This window comes from Gymnoscopelus braueri (assembly GCF_963280865.1).
Source record: "Gymnoscopelus braueri genome assembly, chromosome: 5".
NCBI lineage: Eukaryota > Metazoa > Chordata > Actinopteri > Myctophiformes > Myctophidae > Gymnoscopelus > Gymnoscopelus braueri.
The window spans coordinates 39,999,651-40,024,452 of record NC_137606.1 but is presented as its reverse complement, the minus strand read 5'-3'; positions in this window follow the sequence as shown (position 1 = coordinate 40,024,452).

The window sequence follows — 24,802 nt, the reverse complement described above, 5'->3', positions numbered from 1 at the left end:
CCAATACCTTATAGGCCAGCGCCTGTTAAAAACAAATAAAAGCTTTTCTATAAGTACCAGAGCCTTAACAGAAGGAGGGGGAAAAAGGGGAAAAGAGATGGGAGATTGTTTTTTTTCTGTGTGAGGAAGTGTGGCTTTGCTGTGTGTGACTCTCTAGTCCCGCCAATCAGCTCATCAAAGTGAGTAAAATGTCCCACAAACCCCTCCCCTCACCCCATCACATAACGCTGGCACCAGGCACAGCAATGTGTCACCATCACAGCAACTACATAGCAACACTGTACAGCACATACAGTATAATATACTGTATACTGTACTGTATATGTAAGGGATAATGTACATCATGTATTTACTGTTGATGCTACACTCCTATACGACCCAAAGGAGCCACGCACTTTCTACTCTGCACGATGGAACAGCACCATCAACCAGACCTGGCATTCGCAAAATGGCATAACAACCAGTCACTCCCAGTAAGATGCATCCTGGACATGTCCCGGATGTGTGCGTGCGTGCGTACGTGCGTGCGTACGTGCGTGCGTGCGTGCGTGCGTGCGTGCGTGCGTGCGTGCGTGCGTGCGTGCGTGCGTGTAGCCTATGTCATCCTATCCTCCCTGCAGTCTTTCTACCCGGTACTGTGAAAATAAAGCAGGCATTCCTTAAATAGTAATAGCTTATAGGTTCATGTATGTAGAGGAGTTTCCTTAAATACTTTTGCAGACGACAACCAGGTGAGACGGGGAACAGATGAGAGCAGTTCTGCTTCATTACTCACTTTACATGAAACCAATTGAGGAGTAATTAACAATTTCTGAGCTGTTACTGTTAGTCAGTTTTCTTTCATTTAGCTGTTTAGTTCACTTGATTCAGAGTTTGACTTTACACTGGTCTCAAAGCAAGAAATCCGTTTTTAGACCAGTGTAAAAGCGAAACAAGGGAAATGAAGCTTCATCAACATCCTTTCCACTATTTTGACATTTGGCATTTCTGTTATCAGGTTTGTTGTTTTAAGCAAACTCTGTTGTTACAGTGAAGACCCAGTTCAGTCTAGCAGAGGTGCTGATATTTACTGTAGAGAGTTGCTTAGTCACGTGTGTGATGTCATAAGTGTGTGTGTGATTGATAGTTTCACAGAGTCATAGGCGCACTAATACATCCTAGGAATAAATCTCTTTAATGCTCTCATTAATTAGGACTCAGCAGAATGACTCAACTATTGCTTGATGGCTTGCAGACCTTGCTAAAACATTTGAATATGCTTTGTATGTATATACTTGAGTAGTGCTTAATAATTACATAAATAATTCAAGTAAATCAAGCACACTGTAGCATTACAGCGATGATGTCAAACTAACTACTAGCACTGAGGAAAAACTACAAAATGAAAAAATTGTGGTATTTTATCTATCAGAGTAATCAAAATAAATGAAGTCCCAGAAAATGGAGAAAAAAAATAAAAAAGGCAAAGTGACCATCTGGACCATCCTATTGCTGTGTGTACTACTGTCCTCTCATCACTGCATGGTATCGAACCCTGAACTTGAGCTCTATGTTGTCTCAGTTCTCTCTCCAGTGGCTGTTTTGCCATCTTTAAAGCAAAAACAATGACTAGCTGGTCAGTAACCATGCAGAAATCGACTCTCTGGATGGGCGCTTGATGAATGGCTGGAATTGGTTCCAGGCATACTTCTGCTGGGAGTCCTAATGTGTTTTGATGAGCCTGGACCCTCAGTGCCAGAATAAATTTCTCATTTGAGTCCTGGGTTTAAAGTGTTTAAGAACACTTTGCCCAGCGAGCAGCGATATCCGTGGCCACATATAGAAGAAGAGGACATTTGAGAGTGAATGAGTTTATCTGCTTTACCCTGGCAGCTTGGTGGTGTATTTGTTTGGCATCCAAGAGACATAAGGTGATTATTATGGCTGTTTTTTGTGAACGCACCATTCCTGCTGAGATCAAACGGCAGGCCAAGTAGAATTCTGTGCTGTGAAAGACCTCTGTCTGTGTGTGTGTGTGTGTGTGTGTGTGTGTGTGTGTGTGTGTGTGTGTGTGCGTGTGCGTGTGCGTGTGCGTGCGTGTGCGTGTGTGTGTGTGTGTGTGTGTAATACGATCATGTAAGGGTCAGCCTATCAGTCAGTCTCATTTCTCTCTTTTTATGTAGAACCACAGGCAGTGTATATACGGACTGACTCCACTTGCTGTGTGTGTGTGTGTGTCTGCGTGTGCGTGTGCATGTGGTTTTGAACCCAATACTGGTTTCCTGTGCGGCTGTCTCTCATTAAGTCTCTATAGGAAACCATGCACAATGCATCTGGAAAAGCCATCTACTTAATGCGCAGTTGCGCGCAGCGCGCGCGCGCGCACACACACACACACACACACACACACACACACACACACACACACACACACACACACACACACACACACACACACACACACACACACACACACACACACACACACACGCTCGTGCACGCACAAACAGACACCACAACCACAACCACAGCCTGCACAATATTTACTCAGATGTGAGTTATTTCATTCCATGTATGTGCTTGTGCGGGTGCATGCATGCTATTGCTGTACATGGTTGTGTGTTTGTGTATAGTTCACTATACCTACAGTAGAGTATACCATACTTGTCTGTGGTCTCTATGTCTGGGTCTTTCCGCGCTGACGTTCCCGTGTGTGAACGGTAGCAGTGGTAGCCCCCCAACCCATGCATGACGGACAACATGGTCATTCACCCGGGAGTGTGGGGGGGCGGGGGGTGGGTGGGGGGTCCTGGGTTCCAAGGGAAAACAGAGAGACCGGAGAAAGCAGACAGCGGGATAGAGGCCGGGATAGATGGATGGAGGGAAAGAGGGATAGAGGTTATATATGGTTGGAGGGGGTGGAGGTTGATACAGGGAGACATGGATAGAGGGATAGAGCTAGAGGGAGATGGATAGAAGGATGGAGGGATAGAGGGTTAGAGGTTGATAGAATCAGAATCATCTGTATTGTCAGATCACAGGTTCACTGCTGTAAAACAGAGCATGGTGAAATTTGTTTTGTGCATAGATGGAGATGGCTAGAGGGATAGATTGATGGTGGGATATACATGTAGGTTGTATTTTTTTTTTCAGTTTTTCATTCCTCTCACCACCTGGTGTAGGTAAAATGTGCGTAGGAGGATGCCTTCTCTGTGTATTTTCAGTCAATCTTGGTACGCTGCAAGCTTCTCAAACAGGCAAGTAGAAACAGACTTCACTTCTGCTGCAATAAGACCATGTACCTTCCATCACATGTTAACATTGAATCACATTGCTCAAAATGACATACCTGTCATGTTTCACCCGATATGAATGCACCTCAACAACCAGGATAAGTGGTACAGTGAAGAGAATGCTTAGCGGGTAAAGAGGCAGTCTGTTAAGCAGAAGGTCACTGTCTGGTTTGCCGATTCATCTTGAAGTTTCCCTGAGCAGGATACTGACCCCGAACAGCCCCCCCCCCCCCCCCCCCCCCTTGAGCACTCATCATGACCACCATCTGAGCAGCTGGGTAAAGTTTTATTAATAAAGGTCTACCTTTGTTTTGTTTTTCTTACCAGAGAATAACATATATTATGCAATAATACTGGAATACTATTACTGGCGTAATAATACTGGCATGCCATGCATACACTACAGTACATACAGTACATTGCTGAAAGGAAGAAAAACAGTAAAACAAAAATAAGTTTTACTCTTATAGTATGTACCTGTACACAAGATGTAACAATAAAGCACAACCTTGAACCTTGAAAGTAGGCATGGTCACGGTATACTCTCAGCGCATCGTTAACAACCCCAAAGACACGATGTCAGCCCTATTTGACCCTACTGATTCCGAAAACAGAAATTAAAGGACGCAGACTGTTTTCAGCAATACAGATTCGCTTTCCAGGAAGTGTCCGCCCCCCTTTTCACAGACCAGGTGAGTGTTAAATTAATTAAAACGGCTATGCCAACTCCAGACAGCCCCAAAGATATGATGCCACAACTATTTTACCCCACTGATTCCAAAAACAGAAATTAAAGGAGACGGACTGTTTTCGATTCGGCAATACAGATTTGCTTTCCAGGAAGGGTCCGCCCCCATTTTCACAGATCAGGTGAGTGGTAAACTAGAAAAAGTGCTCCTCGGAGCACAGGTCTCCGCCAGGTCAGGTAGGTTATCGTGGCCTCCTGGTGGCGCTATAATAGGCCAATGTGTAACGGGTGCCATTTCTTCTTAGGCCTTTAACGGCAATCGGACCTTGCATTCACGATTTGAGGCATTTTGTTCCAAAAATGTGTTTTGCTAAATTATACCTGCTGGTGGCGCTATAACAGGCCAATGTGAAAAGGGTGGCATTTCTTCTTCGTCCTAGTGGGAATGTGCGTGTGAAATTTCACGGAAAGCACAAGCTGCGTTCATGATTTGAGGCATTTTGTTCAAAACGGACCAATCCTGCAAATTTTGGAAGCCAACCTTAGCCAATGAGGATGGAATATGGAAAATCGGACCGATCCGTATTGATCACATGACTATAGAGATACTGTGTACCAATTTGCATGACGTTTGGATAAAATTTGTAGGAGTAAATGGGTTTTGCACAAATCGGCCTCCTGGTGGCGCTATAACAGGCCCATGTGAAACATTTGGGGCAGAGGTTCTGAATTGGTATCCAGGGAGTGTGTGTGCAAAGTTTCGCAGCGACCGGGCCAACGGTGCCTGAGATTAGCTGTTCACAGACAGATGGACGGACGGACACACGGACACACGGACACACAAACGGACACACAAACGGACGGACAGGGGGTAAAACATACTCTCTCGCCATGCCTTTCGGCCTGGCGGAGACAATTAGTGAAAACGGCTATGCCAACTCCAAACAGCCCCAAAGACACGATGCCAGTACTATTTCACCCTACTGATTCCGAAAACAGAAATGAAAGAGGCGGACTGTTTTCGTCAATAACTGTATCGCAGACACCAGTCCGCCTCCTTTAATTTCTGTTTTCGGAATCAGTTGGGTCAAATACTGCTGGCATTGTGTCTTTGGGGCTGTTTGGAGTTGGCATTGCCATTTTCATTAATTTACCATTCAAGCTGACTTGAAATGGGACAGCCAGGTGGACTATATGTTAGCCAATAGAAAGCTTTTTGTCCTATGTCGCCTGAAGTTTTGATCTACACAGGCTATGTGCGCCCAGTGCTGGGAGTATGCAGTCCCAGTCTGGCACAGTTCCTTGACTGTCGACCAGACTAAAAGACTGGAAAGAGTTCAGAAACGGGCTTGCAAAATCATGCTTGGCCGGAGGTACTCGGGATACACAGAGGCTCTCCGCACCCTCACATTGTGCACCCTAGAGAGGCACACGCAACTGTGTCAGACTTTGCAGGGAACCTGTTTAAGTCCAACTTCAGAAACTGTCTACCCCCGCCTCAGGAAGGAGATCTCTGGTCGCCAAACAAGGAATGGAGACGACCTGGACACTCTAGCAGGCCGAACTGAGAGATACAAGAAATCACCAATCTCATGCATGTGCAGACTCTTAAATGATAGTGGATTTTAGATTTGTGCTTTAGGTTATTACATTTTTCGATAGGCAATTGCATTTTTTAGATTTGAAGTTTTATATTGTAATCAGCTAAATAATATAGTGTTTTTAATGGCACCTGTCTTTTTAAACATCTGTGATCATGCTGAAAGCTGAATAAAAATAAACATAAAAGAACCTCAGAAGTTAAAAGCATGTTCATATCAGAATCAAAATCAACTTCATTGTCACATCACAGGTTTAAAAAGGTGGGTGGTGAAAAACATTTTTGTGCAAGCTCCATAGTCTTCACAAAGAGAAATTAAAAGAAGAGGGGGGGTGGGGCAAGGAGAAAAAACAAACAGTAATGAAAAGCATGTTAAGGGGAGGCAAAAATCTAAGATGCCGACATACAGTATGTACTCATATATACAGCATAAACCAGCAAGTACACTATGCTCTAGCTCTGGTCCATAGTGTTCACGCTACCAGAGCTAAGTATGCATGTAGGCTACATGAGGTTAGACATAGTGTAAGTTGCAAGGGGTAACACTTTGGTATAGGTCCATATAGCAGCATGATACATTATGGTGCACAACACATTGTACATGAGATTAGACATTAAGGTGTAAAAGAGTATCTCATATGAAATAGTAACTACAGAGAAATATCAATGAAGTACATAAACTGTGGGATTATTCGACCAGTTATTCAACCATAGAATGTAGTGTCCCTTCCCCAAACTACAAACTCATCCATCCACCCATTAGGAATCATTTATAAGTCGTCCGCTCCCAAAGAAGACGGAGACACCAAAGCCCAGATCCCCACCAGCCTCCTTTCTTCTCTGAAGCTAATGTTTTTCTTCTCAGAAACACCCATGTGGTCAAATAAGACTGTGTTGCTACGGCGATGGTCTCTCTGGTAATAGCTTGTCTGCTGCAGAGGCGTCCTATGATGATGGGATGAAATGTTACCCCACACACAGAGCATGCACGCACACTCGCACGCACACACACACACACACACACACACACACACACACACACACACACACACACACACACACACACACACACAGGTTTGTGTTACTATACTCGTGAGAACATCAACAGTTTAGTGCAGTGATTTTATAAAATGTTTAACATTTTAGGGCTTTTTAACCGTAAGCCTAAAGCCGAAAAATAGCAGATATACAAGCTCACAACGCGTCGCAGAGCTTGTAGATCGGCTATTTTCCGGTGTGAGACACCGGCGTAAAACTAAGTATAATCAAGCATAATTCTAACTCTAATCCCTAAACCGAACCCCAACCTGAATCTTTTTCTAAATGTAAATGTATCTCTAAACATGTTCTTTCAACCACAAAACAACCATTTTTCTTGTGAGGAAATGGTCCTCACAACGTCTATTGCTCATATTCGACTATACTTGTGTGGACATTTGGCCCTCACAAGTAACACACACACACACACACACACACACACACACACACACACACACACACACACACACACACACACACACACACACACACACACACGCATTCGACACATGCAGTGCCCACAGATGTAACATATGCTCACAGCCCCCAATAGTGTAGTGCTAGCCAGAGGGATTGACATTTCATAACCATTAACCAAAAGATGTGGGGAGGAGTAGGAGGGGGAGTGTGCAGAATGGAATGCAGACATGGGGAGGTGCACAGAGAGAGTGCATGAGAAAATGGGGGTGGGCACATTAAAATGAATAGTGGAGAGAAAATGTATGTGATATTGGGAGATGGATTGGACTTGCGATTCATTGGGGCACGTGTGTGTGTGTGTGTGTGTGTGTGTGTGTGTGTGTGTGTGTGTGTGTGTGTGTGTGTGTGTGCGTGTGCGTGTGTGCGTGTGCGTGCGTGCGTGTTCATTTTCTTCTGTCCATACAGAACACAAAGTAGAGTAAATGCAGAGAATTAAAGTACAGAATACAAAGAACTGCTTATAATAATGTAATGTAATGTGCACTCAACTACTAGGCCACAATAAATAACGTATAGTCAAGTTGTTCAGTCAGTCACAAACCAAGCAGGATGCTAAGTATTATACATTTACAGAGTCATTAGCTCCGCCAGGCAGAAGGCTGTGGACGTAGATTATGTTTTTGCCCCTGCCTGCGTGCGTGCGTGCATGTGCGTGCGTGAATGCATGCGTGCGCGTGTCTTCTATTAATTGAAATTATGAGCAAGCATCTATGACAAAGGGCCATGAAAATATGACTTCTAAAAAACAAACTACAAAGAGTAGCAAAGAAATAATTACAAATATTCATTAATAGTCATTAATATTAGGACATTGTCTCAATTTACCCCACATCCACCGTTTTAGACAAAATTGGCTAGAATAATACTCCAGACAAACTTTGGCTTAATTGAAAATAAGTCGATAATACGTCTAGATACCAGGGATGTCACTAACAGATAGTTTTACAATCGGTTAGCCGACATCAATACTCAGTTTGTAAAAAAGAAATTATAATAACATTATTATTATTTTTAATTACGGTGTAGCTTAAGGTTGAAATACAGTTATGATGATCCACATACCCAACCGGAAAAGAAAGAATGTACAGAATGAATGTTTATCAGAAAGCAGACATTAATATATGCTCCTTTAATAACAATAATTGCGTCGTAATCAGCTCAAATTGCGGTTGGCAGCCTACACAGCCTGATCCTACCCATGCTACTGGCTGCTTGTAGGTTAGTCATATTTGTAATTAAGGAACATTAACATGTCAACGTGTTTCTGTATCAATCTAGTGCGCACTGCTGTCTGTATGGTTCACTGCCCAGAACACCTGCTCCGATGGCACGGTCACAAACATCCCCGGTACCAGGGCCGGTGCAGACCCAATTGGTGCTCTAGGCAAGCTACCCCGGTCCACCCCCTCCTTGCGCTTCGTGCGGAAGACACGCGTGTGCGCGAAATGTTTGTCCTTTTTTTTTGCCTTCATAAAATATCAACAGCTGCATATAGCAAAAGATAGCACGCATTTCTCACCTTCTTTCCTCAAAACTGCAGCACTGATGGTGGTTTATTTGGTAGGCTACTGACTGGTTTTACTTGCATTAACTGTTCAACAATATGACTTTTTGTCGCCACGCCAAACTGGAAACATCTCTGAAGTAGCCTCCACTTCTTTTACTTGCCCATTTTCCTCAGAAGTAAAGTATAGCAGTTGCATCACATTCTTCTTTGCATCCCCATCCCTGCGTATTGGATCGCTTGGAGGTGCAAAGTTTTCATGCAACTTTTTCATCATTCTTCTTTGTGAAATTATCTCAAACCGAGCTAGACTTTGAGCACTTCCTTTTTCCAGTGCGTAAATGCATTTTCATTATTATTACAATTATCCGGCTTACCGAATAACAATCCTCTACTTGATACTAGGCAGTGGAAAAGCTTTATTACACAGCCCTGGGTAGGCCATCAGGCCTGGCTGAGATATACAAAGTGCCTCTTTCTCGCTGCCTTTGCGCTCATGTGGCCTGTTGCTTTGGCAACAAAGAAAATATATTTTCACTGGAAAAAATGTGTTGACTCTTTTTAGCTGCTGATCATGAATTACGTGCTGGTCTCAACAGCGCGATGAGACACTTGACAATGACGAATATGTCAAGTGGCAACACTTTGCTGCTGAAGCATTAATGAGGCTTTAGATGTGAGGACCAGGTGGTGAGGAGGTTGTGTGATGTTGTTGTAAATCTTTTGGTGGAGAACTCTTCTACTCGTACTAATCCTATGAAAAGGCTGAAAGACCACAGGTGAAGGAAAGTAGTTGGACATTGTGATGGCTTGAGGTCCTTGAATACACTAATACACACGAACGCGCACGCACACACACACATACACACACACACAGTGATGGGTGGGACACGGTGGAAGCGAAGAGAAGACTCTAAAAGAAAGAAACAACAGGAGGGAGAGAACAATAAATATAGAAGAGAGAGAGAAAGAGAGAGAGGAGAGAGAGAGAGAGAGAGAGAGAGAGAGAGAGGGACGGACGGACGGACGGACGGACGGACGGACGGACGGACGGACGGACGGACGGACGGACGGACGGACGGACGAGTAAATTGGTCATAATTGGATGGTGGAAGAAGGAAAAAAGAAAACGGAGAGTTGGGCAATTACTGAGGGAGTAACACACACACACAGAGAGAGAGAGAGAGAGAGTGCCGTCCAGCTATGTTCTTCCCCAGGAGTTATCTCAGTCAGTGAGGGGTCAGCCATTTATCCTGCCCCATTACTGTGGACACTGCTGTGAAATAGTCCAATAAATCAGTGTCTCTGAGAAGCAGGCGTCCGCTACTGGCTGGCTGGCTGGTTCTGGCTCATTCTGGTTGGACGGTTCTGGCTGGTGGTCCCCACTCCCCACCATGCCAAAGCAGCACTTATAGGGTTGGGCCACCAACGGCCAACACGTCACAAGACGATATATGACTATATATGAGCCAGTGAGGTTGAAAACGCCATAGCTGAATGGTTAGTGAACCCGCTTAGGACTCTGGGGGTCCCAGGTACGATTCAAGCTCTCAGCAATGTGTAGAAGTGTCCCTGAGCAAGACACTTAACCCCTAACTGCTCCCCCCTCCGCGCTCCTCTGTGGGCAGCACTCAGCTGGGTGAAGCTGGAAATTTAAGTGGAACTGAAAATGATGTGTACATGACTAAACCAGTGAGGTTGAACACAGATTATGACTACAGTATGGACCAATGAGATTGAACAATTGTTACAGCCCCCAGCCTAGGGAAACTGATACGCAACATGACAGTATGGACGTACTCTCTTTTTAACTCCCAACCATAATTGTTTTCCTTTTTTTTTCCCACTTCAGAGTGGGTGCCAAAAATAAGAAACTAAAGAAGCTAAACAGAAAACACCCTCACTTACCCAAGTCCAAATCGATATAAACCAAAGACAACAATTAACCTAACTCCTCCTAACCACAAAACAGAAGAAAAAGTTAACCCTACCAATACCCGGCTGTTGACTGATTCAATCATGTTTAAACAATACACACAACAGAACATGATGTGGTTGCTGGCAGTCCGACTGGAAGAGGAGATTGAAGCGCGAAGGAGCCAGAGACAACCGGCCTCTTATACTCCACTGATGAGAGGCTGGAATCAGTCAGCTCCTGGCCACCATGCACCTACACCCATAACTACTCACTCTATCACCTGCAGCACAACACACTCAGACAAGAACATCCTACACAGGGACACCGAAGACGTTACACATACCCATTCCATGTCCCTACGACCACAGGGCCATAACAATATACTGTATATGACTGTGAACCAGTGAGGTTGAACTTGGATATGACTATCATATCCAGGCCTAACACCACTGAAATGACTGAATCCAGCAGAGCACTTTGCTGTTCATTTCTTGGCTCATATTCAAGGCGTATGCGTGAATTATCATCAGTGCTTTCATCCATGTGTTGAGTAGAGTAGAGTTGAACAAGCACATACATAAATACATACACACACACACACACACACGCACGCACGCACGCACGCACGCACACACGCACACACACACACACACACACACACACACACACACACACACACACACACACACACACACACACACACACACACACACACACACACACACACATCACAACTTGTATGCACACACTCTCTGTATGAGATTGGGGAAGGGAAGTATTCAGTGTACTCTGTATAGTGAAGAAGTTCAGGTGTAGATACGCGAGTGTGTTTATGATGTGTGGGTCCTGTGGGTCTCTCTCTCTCTCTCTCTCTCTCTCTCTCTCTCTCTCTCTCTCTCTCTATCTCTCTCTCTCTCTCCCCATTTGTTCCCCTCTTAACCTGCCACTCGCACATTTTTCTGAGATCCCGCCGGTATCTTCCTGCCTGACTGGATGCACAAACGTCCCCCGCCACGATAAGCTCCCTCGGAGATGGAAGCTCCGGATGACTCACATTTAGGACAAACCCAGGTGCTAGCTCAGAACACGGCTCCGACCGCGAGGCAATGAGGGGGAAGATTCTTACTGATGGGAGAGAGAAAAAGACAGCGAGAGAGAGAGAGAGACTGAAGTGGAAGAAATGCTAAAATAGATGGGAGTGGAAAGAGTGAAGTAAGGGTGATTGCCCACCAGCCGCCTCAAGCCACACAGAATGTCTCTGTGATGGGGTGGTGGGGGGACAGGTAAAGGGTTTGAAGTGAAAGAGTGAGTAACAGGAAAGGATGGCAAAATAGAGCGAGCCGAGAGAGAGAGAGAGAGAGAGAGAGAGAGAGAGAGAGAGAGAGAGAGAGAGAGAGAGAGAGAGAGCACCGGTGGTGAATACCAATGGCGAGCTGTGGCTTTATATTGATCCGCTCGACGGCACATGCGGTTTAATTTGGCTGTCCAATTATTCAGTCGTTTGTTTGATGCTGTTTCCCCCTGCGAGGCTCTGGGCCTTTCAGTCACACTCACATGTACGACTGGGGAGCCGAACGCACAAACAGAAAAGTTGGCACCGTGGGAGGCAACCGCATGAGGCTCAAGTCTGGAATAAAGGAGGTTTTGGCAGCTTTAGGTATGCCTTTATAAACGAGTCCCGACTCACACCAATTTAGAGGTTTTTTATGTTGATAATTGTATTTCCTATTTTCTGAAAAGCAGAAAGTCCCACCGTACCCAAATTGGTCTTTCAGTCCAGACTGAGAGCTCTGCTGAGAATAACGAATTATGAATCACGAATCACTTTGTTTTTCCTCCCCAAATCTCAGCTCAGACCTTGGAGCCCTCGCAGTGTTAGAATGATGCTACTTTAGCTTGATCCTGTTGTCATTCGCCATTAGCTTCACATTAGTCCTAGGTGGTTGGTGGACTGACCTCTCATCAAATCATTCACTTCAATTAATCAATTTAGCCAGACACACGCAGTATATTAATCACCTAGCTTGGCCGTTTTAATGGTTCAATCAGAGCGAGAGAGAGAGAGAGAGAGAGAGAGAGAGAGAGAGACTCAGGAGGATGGATAAAGACTCTGCTCAGGTAACCATGCACAAGTCTGTCAGTTGTTATTGTCTTTCATCACAGGGCTGACATGGAACATACTTAGTGAGACATCTACACCCTTAAGCAATGCACACACACACACACACACACACACACACACACACACACACACACACACACACACACACACACACACACACACACACACACACACACACACACACACACACACACACACACACACACGTGCGCATGGTGCTTTAGGTATTTTAGGACTATGTCCATATCAGTATACTTAAGCACTGACTGATCTCAGAGCAGCTATTATATCACTGTTCCAGAGCCACACAGTGTCCATATCTGTACTTAAGCACTGGCCTCAGAACAGCTATGAGTTTCTGTCATCTACGCCTACGGTATTCAATTTGACATATTACTGTAACAATTATTTCAAGGCCTCTGGTGGTATGATGTGGTACTTTAGCTATTTTGTCTCATCTGTTTAAGGAAATAGGTAGCTGATATATTGCACTTTTACCTTAGCGCTAGGTATACTCTTGGTTGCTTGTTTTTGCAGAAAATGCACTAAAGACTTCTGGTGATTAGTAGTTTTCGTTCCCTACCTATGTTGACTACACTTATTGTAAGTCGCTTTGGATAAAAGCGTCTGCTAAATGACTGTAATGTAATGTAATGTAATGTACTAGTTGATGGAGAAATCTCACTAAGAAGCTGTTTTGCTATCCCAGTATTTCAAATATTATTCTCAACTCAAGGCATTCCTCTTTTCAGTTGGACATCAGAGAAGAAGGCAGAACACTGATCTAAAGATAGAATGTTGTAGTTTTGTGTTAGTGGTGTTTAAGATAACAGGCAAAAGAGAGATTCTGTGTAGACATGGGCATGGTGGGGAAATTAATTAAATTCACATGACACATAACATATTTGTATTTTAACCACTGACACTTAATTGAGGTATACTGAGGCTAGATAAATCATCTGGTTTGAATGTTTTTTGACATCCTCCATGCTGTCACGGTGATTATAAGGACTCTGATGCTGCCATCAAGGACTACTTGATGTCTGTTTAGAGCTTTTAGGATGGTGTGGCAGACTAAAAGATAGGGTCAACATTAACTTTTGATCAGGAGACAAGCTGCACCTACTTTAGGACTTGTTTAGATGGTTTGGTGGAGATAGGGGAGCCTGGTAAGGGTATCAATCCACACATGAAGCAAATATAATGCTATGTATGTATGTATGTATGTATGTATGTATTTATGTATTGATTTATTCATTCATCTACTTACTTACGTCTTTATTTATGTACAGTATGTTTGTATGTATGTATGTATGTATTTATGTATTTATCTATGTATTTATTTTAAATTGCAGTATGATCAGACTTGGTTAGCTGTTTTATCTGGTCTGTCTGACCTGTTCAGAGTGGTGCTGTTTATTTTAGACCTGCTTTCCAATTAAATGCTAGATGTAATATGAGCCTTTGTCTGTCCTTCCAAGTAGAGGATAGATTCGCTGTTTGTGTTCAACACAGACCTTTATAATTATAATGTTAATGTTCATTTTATATTTAGTCATTCATAGCACAACCTTGCTTATACTGTAGCTTTAGTATTGATAGATTTACCATGCTGCTTCACATTCTCACAGCCAGGGCTTAAACACAGTCCAATGGAACCATCATGTAGGGCAGGCCTTCATAAATCTCCATTTCTAAAACATGAAACTTGTGTCCATACATGTTTTAGATTAGGAAACAAAATCAGCTGGTAATAATGGACTGCAGACAGGCTACAGTAGCTACAGAAACTAATGGCTGTTTCACTCGAGGTCTTAAGAAAATAAGGTCAAGTACAATACACTGAATTTATATTTCCCTGATGACAAGGCAGCGTCCTACAGGGGCTAACGCTGTGGGCGAGGAGAGAGGACTGCAGAGAGAACAACAGGAGGTATCGGCAGTGGTGGGAAAAGTATTCAAATGTTTTACTTAAGTAAAAGTATCAATACTGCAATGTAGATATACTGTTACAAGTAAAACTCCAGAATTCGAAATTTTAAGTACAAAATGTACTTAAAGTACCAAAAGTAGAAAGTACTCATTATGCAGAATGTCCCATTTCACAACTTTTCAATTGTATAAAATGTATACAAATCTTTTGAAAATAGCTCACAATGCATTGCATTGCGACGCATTGTGAGCTTGTAGATCGGCTATTTTCTAATGGCCGAAATGTATATAGCGTTGAAGGGATTAATGTATGGTTTGTAATAATAATCTAAATCTACAGTAACTAACTAAAGTTTTCGAATAATTGTAGTGGAGTAAAAGTACAATATTTGCCTCTGAGATGTAATGGAGTAGAAGTAAAAGTATCGAAAATTGGAAATACCCCATTAAAGTAAAAATACCTCAAAATTGTACTTAAGTACAGTACTTGAGTAAATGTACTTAGTTACTTTACACCACTGGGTATCGGTGAGGATTCTTTTAGAAAGCTGGTCCCAGTCAATGAAACAATGACTGTTTACCTCACCAACTGTGACCTTACTGTAACCCTGTTTTTCTAAAAGACCTCGCTTCACTCACTTCATTCACTTCATGCTGTTTCCCTGAGCGACGGTTAAAAAAACGGATGTTTACCGAGGTCAGAACATTAAGGGCAATTAGTCTACAGTCTGATTTTTTTTTACTGACACTTTTACATTTGTACATTTGAAAAACAAACAGGTGAACAAAAGGACAGGCAGGCAGAGGACTCGTTAGAGGCCATGGAACCTTGGGCCTCATTGTCCATGTCTCCAGAACGTCAAGAAAACATTGACATTCTGTATCTTCCTCCAGCAACTGAATGCCAATTAAACCAAGCTCTGCTGCTGTTCTCTTCCTAGAAGGTAAAAAAATATATATATCAAATTAGCATAATGAATGAATGTGTTTTTTTCTTTTTTTTTCTCCTCATTTTCATTTATTGCATTTCTATATCTTTGTCGATATCCTTTCCCTTGCTGCTGGCAGAGGCGCAAATTCACCTTGGGGATCAATACATTTATGCCAAACAGCATGGGAATGTAAAGATTGGTTTGTCTGCCTGTCAAATACACTTAAACCTCTCTTAAACTTCATGTCAGTCGATATCTCACGGCTCCATCCAGTTTGATCCTCATCCCTCTCCGTACCCCGTACCCCGTGGCATGTCTTGGCTCATTGGTGCCAGTCTCCGCTCCTTGACATGTTCAGACATTGCTGTGTTTATCGTTGGCAAACATGCTGCCATAACACACGCACACACACACACACACACACACACACACACACACACACACACACACACCCACACACACACACACACACACACACAGAAACATCACACATCGTTAATTTGGCGACTAATGATACCATTTAGTGCCGTCCATCCATCTTCCAGCCATCCATCCCTCCTCTTTCCATCTGTAGCTTCCACCCATTCTCTCTCTTCTTCCCCTCTCTATCGACATCCCTCTTTTTCATGCCTCATGCCTTGGAGTGAATGAAGATGTTGATATATTGTATTGACGATTGTGACGAATAGACTGTTGCCAACATAACGACATGCTTCTCTCCTCGTCTATTCCTCCTCTCTCCTCCTCCTCGTTCGTGCCATGTTGTTCCCTCGCTCATTCTCTTCACGCCATTCTTCATCCCATTCTTCATTTGGACTCTCTGTCCTGGTTTTGTCCAGGCGTGCTGTACACACATGTAGAGAGCGTGTTTGGCATCTATCTGCTGTGTTTGGCGTCTATCTGCTCTCTGTGTTCTCATTGTGTTCAGTGAGTCTCCACCGTGCTAATCCCTGGCTCCCTCTCCATAGGGGCCCGTTAACAACACGTAGTTGATGTGCAGTACACTACACTGCTCTGAATAGGGAAGATTACATTCCACACTAGCACTGCTGGCTACATTTCTGGCTGACTGTCTCTAACCCAGGCAGATTGAGTGGGTTACTCTCCTGTGGCTGTTAAAAGCGCTTTTGTCTCAGAAGCGCTTATTTTAGGTAGTGGGGGTGAGTGTGAAAATGACAAGCACTCAAAGTGCTCATTGTTGCTTCGTTGGCATTAACATGCAGCCTGCAAGGCGTTCCTTTTTGTCCTTTAAAGTTATGTCTATCCAGAGGCTGAGGGAATGTTGTCATACTGTATATAATATGGTCTGGGAAGGACAGAGTCTCAGAAATCAATCTCCACAGGATAACCCGTGGAGATTGAATCAACAGCTGTTTGGACCCCAAACCTACAAATACATAATATATCAAAACTATAATAATAGTCTGACGGATCTCCCTGACTCAATCCGGTCCTCCCCAGCTCTTTTCATAATGGCTGTAATGTTTACGTTTTCTCCACGACAGGGACGCTGACTAACTTTGTTAAGGTGGTACCATCCATTATGGGACAGAGCTGGGTGATTATTTATGCACACTTAAGCCCGAGTGCAACGGCGTGTAATTCACTGTAAGCAGGCATCATTGGAATTGCATCCAGCACACTTCCACTCCTCTCCCTGTGGAACTGGCCCTCCATCCCTCCCCTCCTCTCTCTCTCCATACATCCCTCACTTTCTCCCACTCCACTCCCTCTGAAACTGCCCCCCCCCCCCCAGCCCCTCCTTCTATACATCCCTCACTTTCTCCCACTCTATCCATTTCCAGACAGAATTGGGCTGTTTGTCTTCCAACTGACGTCTGGCCAGTCAGCCAGCTGGGCATCGGGCCAGTCCCAGTCGGAGTGAGACGGAATGGAGGAGAGGAGAGGAGAGGAGAGGAGAGGAGAGGAGAGGAGAGGAGAGGAGAGGAGAGGAGAGGAGAGGGGATGGAGGTGAAAGGGGTACAAAGGACCACCTCTCCATAATTTGTGATGTGCTCTTTATGGCTGGATTGGTTCCGTTCCAAAGCAGCAGGTAGTGTGTCACTGTCTCTCTGCCTGTTGTAGTCATGGCTATAGTGACAGGTGGGGAGGGCTGATATGAGAAGAGAAGAGTGGGCAGAGTTTTCTAAGTGCTCTACCAGCACACAGGCCTCTGTGGTCGCATTATGAAATGACGCAGCACGACCTACGGTAAGAGAAGATGTCCCCTCCCCCTCATGCCCTCCCTTTCCCTCTCTCTCTCCATCCATACCTCCCTCGTAGAAAGAAGCCTCCTTTTCCTATTTCAGGAAAGAAAATACCAGCAGTAAAGAGAATGATCAGGATCGAGAGTGAAAGGGAGAAGGTGAAGGAGAGATGAGAAGCGGAGGAGTGGGGTTAGGTGGAAAACTAAAGGTAAGAGAGAGAGAGAATTGGAGGGAGAGAGGAGGGGGGTTGGACTTTGGACACCCCCCCCCTCCCCCCTCTCTCTATGTGTGTACATTTTTTCAACTCTGGACCTCCTCTTCTCTCTCTTTCTCTCTCATCTCTTCTAAGCATGGTGTATCCTTCAGGCTCCTGCGTGTTGGGCTCACTGTATTTTACTGTCGCTTCAGCACAATCAGTCACACTCTCACTCTCTCTTTCTCAGCCCCCCCCCTCTAGCTCTCTCTCTCTCTCTCTCTCTCTCTCTCTCTCTCTCTCTCTCTCTCTCTCTCTGAAACTCCTCTAATTCCCACCCCTGTCCTTACTTAGAACAAGCCTCTATCCCTCCCTAACCTCTCTTTACACTTTCAATCCATCATGGTCTTAAGACACCACTCCCTGGTGATCCTTTCCTTCTATCACTACCATTCCACCATCCCTCCCTATCTCCCCCCTCTCACGCTTTCTCTCCATTTTGTTCCTGTCCCCCACCCCATCATTTTTCCATTTTCCAGCAATTTCCTGTCATTTCTCACCATTGGCTAACCCCTCTAAGAAGACTCTTCTTCCCCTACCCCCATGCTCTCTCTCTCTCTCTCTCTCTCTCTCTCTCTCTCTCTCTCTCTCTCTCTCTCTCTCTCTCTCTCTCTCTCTCTGTGTGCCATGGTGTGATTTAGTGTTTCCTATCTACTGAGTTGGTTCTGAGGTCCTGCAGCCAAATAAGATTTGAGGGCCGAGGCCTGCATGCTCGTCTCCCTCTCAGATTGAAGTCAGTTTGGATGCATGCAGGTATAAACCGTTTACCCACCGTGGCACTCTGCACAGCCAGAGAGGAGATCGAGAGGGGAGGGGGCGGGAAAGGAGTGAGAGGAGAGCAGATCGAGAGAGGAGAGGAGAACAGATCGAGAGGAAAGGAGACCATGACAGCTTGGGAGGGGAGATCGAGAGGCAAGGCAAGGCAAGTTTATTTGTATAGCACATTCCAACAACAATGCAATTCAGTGCTTTACAAAAAACACATTAAAGACACAGAGCATAAGAAAGGACAACTTCACCCAGGGCTGTGGACACTTCAGAAACCCGCCTACCAGTGACATCATCGTTAGGCAGATTTTAGTTTTCAAACAAGATTTCACATTTTTGATTTTTAACAACGCGAGAACAATGGCTTCCATCATGCTAACTTTCCAGAAATGTAAAGCATGCAGTTTCTATTAGCTTGGATTCCCAGTCGATGATGTCACTGGTAGGCGGGTTTCGGAACTGTCCACAGCCCTCCCCCGAGACACAGAGTGAATAGACAAAAATGGTACAATATTATAATGAGCATTAGTGAGGACCAATTATACAGATAGGTTGAAAATGGGTGAAGTCGTCCTTTAAGAGAGTGTAAAACAGACTTTATAAAAGAACATTTTAATGAACAATGACATTATAGTGCAGAAGATATAATTACAAAACCTCAGTAAAAGGCAGAGCCAAACAGAAAAGTCTTGTAGCAGACCTGCAGTTTCCTACAGGTCTACAGTATTTTGAAATAAATTATTTGACAGACAGGGAGCCAGTGTAAAGGTCTAAGAAGTGGAAATATATTATGCACTTTCTTGGTATTAGTGAGGACTCGAGCAGCAGCGTTCTGGATCAACTGCAGGTGTCTGCAAACATTTTTTTTAGGGAGACCTGCATAGACACCGTTAAAGTAGTTGCGTCTACTGAAGATGAATTTATGGTCAAGTTCTTCCAAATCTTTCTGATAATTCCTTTAAGCCAAGAACTTTATCCATTTTCAACCTTATCTTTGTATAATTGGTCCTCTCTAAGATGCCACCATTTCCGTCTACTCGCTCTGTGTCGCAGAGTTGGGCTGCAAACAGTTCATAAACATAACTACCACATCATTGATGGGGATTCCAAGTTAATAGAAACTACAGCCTTTCTCTTCCTGGAAAGTTAGCAGGCTGAAATAGAAGCCATTGTTCTTGCATCAATACAAAACCTTTTTTGAAATTCCCAATCCTACCGATGGTTAAAGATTGTCAGGGCCTGTGGTAAGCAAAGAAGACGTGTTGATAATTTTGTCCAAATTATGTATTTTGAATCATTTTTGAAAAAGCCTGTTAGAAGATTAAACCTTTTTTGAAATTCCCAATCCTACCGATGGTTAAAGATTGTCAGGGCCTGTGGTAAGCAAAGAAGACGTGTTGATAATTTTAAAGAATCACTTTAAAGTGGATACAGATCCTGCACTCGATTTGGATACACTGATTGCTTGTCTAAATTTCTGAAATGCATCAGTGAAGAAGGCAAATTCATTGCCCCATTGCAGGCTCTGGTGGATAAATGTTCAGATGCTACTAACACAGCACAATTTGTTAGCCGGTCGACAGTAGCAAACAAGGCATGTGCATTATTCTTGTTTTTGACAATGATGTCAGTGAAGGAGGCTCAACCGCCTTGCATTTCTCAGTTGCAAATTATACATCTCACTAAAGTCTCACTTCCTCTATGTCATAATGAACATGATTTGTTTTTCACCACCTGCGTTCAGCTTTTCGACACTCTCTCTTTTCTATTTTTACCAGGCATTTCTCCATGGAGATTTCTTACCAGAGGAGACCACCTTCACCTTAGTGGGTGCAACAACATCAAGAGGTCGAGAGAGGAGGGTAGAACAGATTGAGAGAGGTAGGCTATAATATATAGTCTGCCTCGGTCCCCTCCTCTCATTCAATCTGTCTCACATTTATTCACTACCTGGGTTTTCTGCTGCCAGTCTGTCTGTCTGCCTGTCTCTCTCCTTCCGCATTAATTTCAGTATGAGGTTCATATTTATCTGTTTTCTTTTTTCTAGGCGCACTTATTGGATTGCATATCAAGAAGAGTCAGAGGTTAACTATACTCACAGACCAGAAAGGGGCCCCTGGGGAATTCGATCAGCCATGTAGCCTAGCCAGGGGCTATGCTAACGTAAGCACAGAGTTAAGTGGTGCTTTGTACTGTGGCAAACTGTACTGTTCTGGCTGAGCGGGCCTTAAATTGGAGAAGGGGAAATAGCAGTCAGCTCAGCTCTCTCCTGCTTCCGCCCGCAGAGTCAGTTGATGTTTAACCATGGGTGGCAGGTTCAGGATATGGAGGGGAGATCAACACAGGCGAGGAAAGAGGTGAGAGATGCAGCCATATTGACTCACTATGTGGGTCAGGGAGTATTCTGGAATGGGAATGGGAAAGTCTTTTTGCCCCGTTAGCTACCACATCCCTGTGTTCAAAGGGGGAAAATATCTGCAGGTGGTTGCAGTGACTGCTGTGTATTTATGTACGGGTAAACTCCATGTATTAGCAACAGGCTGTTGCAGTCATTTTAAGGCAGAAACTATAGAAACTATAGAATTATAGAATATAAGCCTAAATAGGATAATGTCCATGTCAGTGGTTCTACTGTGGTGGTTATTGGCGGGTTATTTGCTGGGAGGGATGGAGGGGGTAATCCTAGAGCCCTGCAGGCCCGTCTGGACCCGTCCAGGGCCGAGCCCGGCTTTTGATATCCCCCTCTTGTGCATTTTTGTTTTATTGGCAGTGGGGACATATTTTATTCCCTACTTCTGGCCAGACTGAATTGAATGCATGCATTTCCGTTAGTGAAATATAGACTATTTGATATGTAAATGGTGCGTTTATATAGCTGTATTGTCACATCACAGGTTTACAGAAGTAAAAAAGTGGGTGAAAGTTCTATCGTTTTAGTTATTTCCATAGAAAAAAGAAAGGGAAGAAGAAGAAGGCGGGGGGGCAAGGGGGAAGAGAGATCGATCAAAGATACAAACAAATTATCTACATATTTACACAACGCTTTACAGTGTGCATTGCATTCAGCCATTACCATTTACCACACACACATTTACACTCTGACAGTGGATGCAACCATGCACTAACGACACTTTACCAGGGGGAGCATGGGGATCGAACCGGAAAGCTGGAGCAACTGCTCCACCTCCAGAGCCACTGCCACCCCTAGTGTCCCCAATTTGGACAGATTTTCATATATATGTATATATATATATACATACACACACACAGTATAAAGAGCAGCTTTAAACCACATATGACTGAAATGAGTGTTTGTGCTAATCCTAATTGTCAAACAGACCCTACGGTTGGATCTCTGCAGCTACTTTGGCAATTCAAATTACCATGTGACCTTTACGGTGAGATGCACTTCAGTGTTGAGATCAGCGTTCAGTGATATGATAGAATATGTATCAGCAATATGATTTGTTCCCTGTAGGAAGGCCTGTAGGGAGCAGAGATATTTTATATCAACACTCGACGGAATAGCTGGCTACTCTATATAGAGATATGGAGAAAATAATGTCCATGTGTGTATGTAGCATAGACTGTACAAAATGAATGGACAGCGTTACGCCCCTAGACTCTACAGACCGTAAATGAAGCCGATTGTTCAGCAATTTCAAATCCGCCATCTTTCAATATCGCGTCATATCCTGCAGAATGACACCAGACCATTATTGGTTGGGTAGCTTGTCAATCAAAAGCGGGGGCGGGGAATGAATGCTATTGGTTGTGTAGCTTGTCAATCAAATCATCCCGCCCCTCCTAGAGCATAACCTACTTTATCGTCAATTTAAAAATAAATGGGACCATAGTTTACCAAAACGCATATCATGATGATTGAAAGGAGACTTTAAACTAGCGACTGGAAGCATATAGTATTTATGAATTTTTATTAAGGTAAGAAAATCTAGTCTAAAGTTTGTCAAAAACCCATCCGCTTGCGTTAAAATATTTTTTTCCTGACACCAGCAGGGGTAAAACAGCGAAACAACAGGCCATTCATATGAACTGTCTCTTCCGTATTGGCGTCAATGTAAAAATCTCAGGCTGGCCCCTTGGTATGTAGACAGAAAGAAAGAGAAAGATGGAGTTAGACAGAGAGAGAGAAAGAGAGAGAGAGAGAGGGAGAGAGACAGAGAGAGGGAGGGAGAGAGTCGCTGTCCATGGTGCTGACTTAGTGTATTGTTTTTTCTTTTTCTTTTAAGCGGTGGTGAGTGTCACGAGCGGATCAGTAGGGAGGCCTCTCACTCTTTTTTGCTCACATGCCCTGATAGACATTCATTCATCGGATTCGGATCGTGCGGTATATAGGCCATGCTTTTTGGTCAAATTTTAGCATAATTACAGAAGAAATCGTATTAATTTCATGGCCCTTTTAGCAGACACTTTTAATCTAGAGCGATTTACTGTAAGCAAGGACAACACGAGGCAATACATCAAATGCATAGACATTTTAGCCTTTACATAAAGCCTGCAAGGTCGTCAAGGCTAGGGCAAGTGTTACGGCAAGTGTTACTTGCTAAGGTGGAGTCTGAAGAGGTGTCAGTGAGGTCCTCTGCCCCCCATGGGGTGAAGAGGACCCAGTCCAGCTGTGCATGGCCTACTTTAGACTCACAAGTCAGTCTCTAAACAATGAAATAGGACAATCTCCCATCTTCTGTTGCTTCAACAATTAGAGAGTAAAACAAAAAAAAACACAGCATTGCAGAACCAATCCAAGGTCTTTAGGCTGGTCATTCATATTGGAGCGGTGACACGATTTCCAAAGCAGTGGGTGTAGTGTTGTTACTAGCTGTTCCTGCATTACAATCACTCCAGATCAACAATGAAATCACCTCAATCCCTAGGCTCATTTCCAACATTTTAAAGAGGTCATGCACTCTGGCGCTCATCTCCATCTCTCATTGGTGCTGTCCCAGTTTCACCTCTGTGTGCTGAGATAAGTAACCAATCACAGCGCTCCCTGGTACCTCAGGACCGAGCTCATTTAAAGGTAGGGTAAGTGATATTGCTTGTTAAAATAAGTATTAAATTGCGTTCAGAAACAGAGTCACCCCGTCCCTCCAGCTCTTGATTAAACAGAAAATTCATTTTGAGGTCGGGATACCAATTTTATCCAATCAGGAGAGAGAACTCACACAAGACACAGGATAAACAAGTGAGCAGACAAAATTTGAACTGTAACATACAATTTAAGCTGATAAATGGGATTAAATACCTTAAATACTACTGATAAATTAGATTTGAATACTTTCTCCTGATTGGCTTAAGATTGGCCACCCACCTGAAAGTGTATTTTCTGTTTACTAAAGAGCTGGAGAGACACATAGACTTCTGCTGAACAAACACTCTATACAATGATTACTGACACAGTATAGTGCTTTAACCTTTAACAAAAAACTGTTAGTTTTCATCAAAAAATATCACTTACTCGAAAGGGAGAATGCAAGGAAAAATATAGCTGCAAGCAGCAATACTACGGGGCCAGTGAATGGAGAGAGGGAGAGAGAGAGAGAGAGAGAGAGAGAGAGAGAGAGAGAGAGAGAGAGAGAGAGAGAGAGAGAGAGAGAGAGAGAGAGAGAGAGAGAGAGAGAGACGGAAGAGAGAGAGAGAGAGAGAGAGAGAGAGAGAGAGAGAGAGAGAGAGAGAGAGAGAGAATAGAGAGAGAGAGAGAGAGAGAGAGAGAGACGGAATAGAGAGAGAGAGAGAGAGAGAGAGAGGAGAGAGAGAGAGAGAGAGAGAGAGAGAGAGAGTGGAAACGGAATAGATTGAAGAGAGAGAGAGAGAGAGACATGGAAACGGAATAGATTGAAGAGAGAGAGAGAGAGACACATGGAAACAGAATAGATTGAAGAGAGAGAGAGAGAGAGAGAGAGACAGACATGGAAACGGAATAGATTGAAGAGGGAGATAGAGACATGGGAACGGAATAGATTGAAGAGAGAGAGAGAGAGAGAGAGAGGAGAGAGAGAGAGAGAGAGAGAGAGAGAGAGAGAGACATGGAAACGGAATAGATTGAAGAGAGAGAGAGAGAGACATGGAA